General features: G+C 40.6%; 9 non-coding genes across 9 annotated transcripts; all 9 read left to right on the plus strand.

Annotated features, from left to right (window-relative positions):
* The first annotated feature begins 79 nt into the window (after positions 1-79).
* On the plus strand, positions 80-198 carry LOC128008376 (5S ribosomal RNA). Its single transcript, XR_008180112.1, has one exon. It is a non-coding gene; the product is annotated as a 5S ribosomal RNA (ribosomal RNA).
* A 516-nt stretch (positions 199-714) lies between these two features.
* LOC128008377 (5S ribosomal RNA) lies at positions 715-833 on the plus strand. Its single transcript, XR_008180113.1, has one exon. It is a non-coding gene; the product is annotated as a 5S ribosomal RNA (ribosomal RNA).
* A 371-nt stretch (positions 834-1,204) lies between these two features.
* Positions 1,205-1,323, plus strand: LOC127997817 (5S ribosomal RNA). The gene has a single exon (XR_008170675.1). It is a non-coding gene; the product is annotated as a 5S ribosomal RNA (ribosomal RNA).
* A 358-nt stretch (positions 1,324-1,681) lies between these two features.
* Positions 1,682-1,800, plus strand: LOC128008378 (5S ribosomal RNA). The gene has a single exon (XR_008180114.1). It is a non-coding gene; the product is annotated as a 5S ribosomal RNA (ribosomal RNA).
* A 517-nt stretch (positions 1,801-2,317) lies between these two features.
* On the plus strand, positions 2,318-2,436 carry LOC128008379 (5S ribosomal RNA). The gene has a single exon (XR_008180115.1). It is a non-coding gene; the product is annotated as a 5S ribosomal RNA (ribosomal RNA).
* Positions 2,437-2,948: 512 nt separating this feature from the next.
* LOC128008380 (5S ribosomal RNA) lies at positions 2,949-3,067 on the plus strand. The gene has a single exon (XR_008180116.1). It is a non-coding gene; the product is annotated as a 5S ribosomal RNA (ribosomal RNA).
* A 510-nt stretch (positions 3,068-3,577) lies between these two features.
* On the plus strand, positions 3,578-3,696 carry LOC127988765 (5S ribosomal RNA). Its single transcript, XR_008161922.1, has one exon. It is a non-coding gene; the product is annotated as a 5S ribosomal RNA (ribosomal RNA).
* Positions 3,697-4,074: 378 nt separating this feature from the next.
* LOC127997930 (5S ribosomal RNA) lies at positions 4,075-4,193 on the plus strand. The gene has a single exon (XR_008170786.1). It is a non-coding gene; the product is annotated as a 5S ribosomal RNA (ribosomal RNA).
* Positions 4,194-4,551: 358 nt separating this feature from the next.
* Positions 4,552-4,670, plus strand: LOC128008381 (5S ribosomal RNA). Its single transcript, XR_008180117.1, has one exon. It is a non-coding gene; the product is annotated as a 5S ribosomal RNA (ribosomal RNA).
* The last annotated feature ends 330 nt before the right edge of the window (positions 4,671-5,000 follow it).

Genomic DNA, 5,000 nt, shown 5'->3' on the forward strand with positions numbered 1-5,000 from the left:
GTTTTCTTTCCTACTTATATAATGTACTGGCGATTAGATTGGCTGGTCTTTAAATAGCCCTCTCTTTGCTGCTGTCTTCGCTTACGGCCATACCAACCTGGCTATGCCCGATCTCGTCTGATCTCGGAAGCTAAGCAGGTTTGGGCCTGGTTAGTACTTGGATGGGAGACCGCCTGGGAATACCAGGTGCTGTAAGCTTTTCGGACATTTTTCACTTAGTATATAATAATTTTGCCAAAAAATAGAGTCAATGCCCGATCTCTGAATATTAACAGGTTTGGGCCTGGTTAGTACATGGATGGGAGACCGCCTGGGAATACCAGGTGCTGTAAGCTTTTTGGACATTTTTCACTTAGTATATAATAATTTTGCCAAAAAATAGAGTCAATGCCCGATCTCTGAATCTTAGCAGGTTTAGGTCTGGTTAGCACTTTGATGAGAGACTGCCTGGGAATACCAGGTGCTTTAATCTCTTTGGAAAATTTCACGAATAATATAATAATCTTTCTTTAAAAAAAAAAAAAAAAAAAAAAAAAAAAGGGTCAATGCCCGATCTCTGAATCTTAGCAGGTTTAGGTATGGTTAGCACTTTGATGAGAGACTGCCTAGGAATACCAGGTGCTTTAAGCTTTTGGGTTTTCTTTCCTACTTATATAATGTACTGGCGATTAGATTGGCTGGTCTTTAAATAGCCCTCTCTTTGCTGCTGTCTTCGCTTACGGCCATACCAACCTGGCTATGCCCGATCTCGTCTGATCTCGGAAGCTAAGCAGGTTTGGGCCTGGTTAGTACTTGGATGGGAGACCGCCTGGGAATACCAGGTGCTGTAAGCTTTTTGGACATTTTTCACTTAGTATATAATAATTTTGCCAAAAAATAGAGTCAATGCCCGATCTCTGAATATTAACAGGTTTGGGCCTGGTTAGTACATGGATGGGAGACTGCCTGGGAATACCAGGTGCTTTAATCTCTTTGGAAAATTTCACGAATTATATAATAATCTTTCATTAAAAAAAAAAAAAAAAAAAAGAGTCAATGTTCGATCTCTGAATCTTAGCAGGTTTAGGTATGGTTAGCACTTTGATGAGAGACTGCCTAGGAATACCAGGTGCTTTAAGCTTTTGGGTTTTCTTTCCTACTTATATAATGTACTGGCGATTAGATTGGCTGGTCTTTAAATAGCCCTCTCTTTGCTGCTGTCTTCGCTTACGGCCATACCAACCTGGCTATGCCCGATCTCATCTGATCTCGGAAGCTAAGCAGGTTTGGGCCTGGTTAGTACTTGGATGGGAGACCGCCTGGGAATACCAGGTGCTGTAAGCTTTTTGGACATTTTTCACTTAGTATATAATAATTTTGCCAAAAAATAGAGTCAATGCCCGATCTCTGAATATTAGCAGGTTTGGGCCTGGTTAGTACATGGATGGGAGACTGCCTGGGAATACCAGGTGCTGTAAGCTTTTTGGACATTTTTCACTTAGTATATAATAATTTTGCCAAAAAATAGAGTCAATGCCCGATCTCTGAATCTTAGCAGGTTTAGGTCTGGTTAGCACTTTGATGAGAGACTGCCTAGGAATACCAGGTGCTTTAAGCTTTTGGGTTTTCTTTCCTACTTATATAATGTACTGGCGATTAGATTGGCTGGTCTTTAAATAGCCCTCTCTTTGCTGCTGTCTTCGCTTACGGCCATACCAACCTGGCTATGCCCGATCTCGTCTGATCTCGGAAGCTAAGCAGGTTTGGGCCTGGTTAGTACTTGGATGGGAGACCGCCTGGGAATACCAGGTGCTGTAAGCTTTTCGGACATTTTTCACTTAGTATATAATAATTTTGCCAAAAAATAGAGTCAATGCCCGATCTCTGAATATTAACAGGTTTGGGCCTGGTTAGTACATGGATGGGAGACCGCCTGGGAATACCAGGTGCTGTAAGCTTTTTGGACATTTTTCACTTAGTATATAATAATTTTGCCAAAAAATAGAGTCAATGCCCGATCTCTGAATCTTAGCAGGTTTAGGTCTGGTTAGCACTTTGATGAGAGACTGCCTGGGAATACCAGGTGCTTTAATCTCTTTGGAAAATTTCACGAATAATATAATAATCTTTCTTTAAAAAAAAAAAAAAAAAAAAAAAAAAAAAGGGTCAATGCCCGATCTCTGAATCTTAGCAGGTTTAGGTATGGTTAGCACTTTGATGAGAGACTGCCTAGGAATACCAGGTGCTTTAAGCTTTTGGGTTTTCTTTCCTACTTATATAATGTACTGGCGATTAGATTGGCTGGTCTTTAAATAGCCCTCTCTTTGCTGCTGTCTTCGCTTACGGCCATACCAACCTGGCTATGCCCGATCTCGTCTGATCTCGGAAGCTAAGCAGGTTTGGGCCTGGTTAGTACTTGGATGGGAGACCGCCTGGGAATACCAGGTGCTGTAAGCTTTTTGGACATTTTTCACTTAGTATATAATAATTTTGCCAAAAAATAGAGTCAATGCCCGATCTCTGAATATTAACAGGTTTGGGCCTGGTTAGTACATGGATGGGAGACTGCCTGGGAATACCAGGTGCTGTAAGCTTTTTGGACATTTTTCACTTAGTATATAATAATTTTGCCAAAAAATAGAGTCAATGCCCGATCTCTGAATCTTAGCAGGTTTAGGTCTGGTTAGCACTTTGATGAGAGACTGCCTGGGAATACCAGGTGCTTTAATCTCTTTGGAAAATTTCACGAATTATATAATAATCTTTCATTTAAAAAAAAAAAAAAAAAAAAAAAGAGTCAATGCCCGATCTCTGAATCTTAGCAGGTTTAGGTATGGTTAGCACTTTGATGAGAGACTGCCTAGGAATACCAGGTGCTTTAAGCTTTTGGGTTTTCTTTCCTACTTATATAATGTACTGGCGATTAGATTGGCTGGTCTTTAAATAGCCCTCTCTTTGCTGCTGTCTTCGCTTACGGCCATACCAACCTGGCTATGCCCGATCTCGTCTGATCTCGGAAGCTAAGCAGGTTTGGGCCTGGTTAGTACTTGGATGGGAGACCGCCTGGGAATACCAGGTGCTGTAAGCTTTTTGGACATTTTTCACTTAGTATATAATAATTTTGCCAAAAAATAGAGTCAATGCCCGATCTCTGAATATTAACAAGTTTGGGCCTGGTTAGTACATGGATGGGAGACTGCCTGGGAATACCAGGTGCTGTAAGCTTTTTGGACATTTTTCACTTAGTATATAATAATTTTGCCAAAAAATAGAGTCAATGCCCGATCTCTGAATCTTAGCAGGTTTAGGTCTGGTTAGCACTTTGATGAGAGACTGCCTGGGAATACCAGGTGCTTTAATCTCTTTGGAAAATTTCACGAATTATATAATAATCTTTCATTTAAAAAAAAAAAAAAAAAAAAAGAGTCAATGCCCGATCTCTGAATCTTAGCAGGTTTAGGTATGGTTAGCACTTTGATGAGAGACTGCCTAGGAATACCAGGTGCTTTAAGCTTTTGGGTTTTCTTTCCTACTTATATAATGTACTGGCGATTAGATTGGCTGGTCTTTAAATAGCCCTCTCTTTGCAGCAGTCTTCGCTTATGGCCATACCAACCTGGCTATGCCCGATCTCATCTGATCTCGGAAGCTAAGCAGGTTTGGGCCTGGTTAGTACTTGGATGGGAGACCGCCTGGGAATACCAGGTGCTGTAAGCTTTTTGGACATTTTTCACTTAGTATATAATAATTTTGCCAACAAATAGAGTCAATGCCCGATCTCTGAATCTTAGCAGGTTTAGGTCTGGTTAGCACTTTGATGAGAGACTGCCTGGGAATACCAGGTGCTTTAATCTCTTTGGAAAATTTCACGAATTATATAATAATCTTTCATTAAAAAAAAAAAAAAAAAAAAAAAAAAAGAGTCAATGTTCGATCTCTGAATCTTAGCAGGTTTAGGTATGGTTAGCACTTTGATGAGAGACTGCCTAGGAATACCAGGTGCTTTAAGCTTTTGGGTTTTCTTTCCTACTTATATAATGTACTGGCGATTAGATTGGCTGGTCTTTAAATAGCCCTCTCTTTGCTGCTGTCTTCGCTTACGGCCATACCAACCTGGCTATGCCCGATCTCATCTGATCTCGGAAGCTAAGCAGGTTTGGGCCTGGTTAGTACTTGGATGGGAGACCGCCTGGGAATACCAGGTGCTGTAAGCTTTTTGGACATTTTTCACTTAGTATATAATAATTTTGCCAAAAAATAGAGTCAATGCCCGATCTCTGAATATTAGCAGGTTTGGGCCTGGTTAGTACATGGATGGGAGACTGCCTGGGAATACCAGGTGCTGTAAGCTTTTTGGACATTTTTCACTTAGTATATAATAATTTTGCCAAAAAATAGAGTCAATGCCCGATCTCTGAATCTTAGCAGGTTTAGGTCTGGTTAGCACTTTGATGAGAGACTGCCTAGGAATACCAGGTGCTTTAAGCTTTTGGGTTTTCTTTCCTACTTATATAATGTACTGGCGATTAGATTGGCTGGTCTTTAAATAGCCCTCTCTTTGCTGCTGTCTTCGCTTACGGCCATACCAACCTGGCTATGCCCGATCTCGTCTGATCTCGGAAGCTAAGCAGGTTTGGGCCTGGTTAGTACTTGGATGGGAGACCGCCTGGGAATACCAGGTGCTGTAAGCTTTTCGGACATTTTTCACTTAGTATATAATAATTTTGCCAAAAAATAGAGTCAATGCCCGATCTCTGAATATTAACAGGTTTGGGCCTGGTTAGTACATGGATGGGAGACCGCCTGGGAATACCAGGTGCTGTAAGCTTTTTGGACATTTTTCACTTAGTATATAATAATTTTGCCAAAAAATAGAGTCAATGCCCGATCTCTGAATCTTAGCAGGTTTAGGTCTGGTTAGCACTTTGATGAGAGACTGCCTGGGAATACCAGGTGCTTTAATCTCTTTGGAAAATTTCACGAATAATATAATAATCTTTCTTTAAAAAAAAAAAAAAAAA

The sequence above is a fragment of the Carassius gibelio genome, chromosome B22, assembly GCF_023724105.1.
Source record: "Carassius gibelio isolate Cgi1373 ecotype wild population from Czech Republic chromosome B22, carGib1.2-hapl.c, whole genome shotgun sequence".
In the NCBI taxonomy this organism is placed as follows: Eukaryota; Metazoa; Chordata; class Actinopteri; order Cypriniformes; family Cyprinidae; genus Carassius; species Carassius gibelio.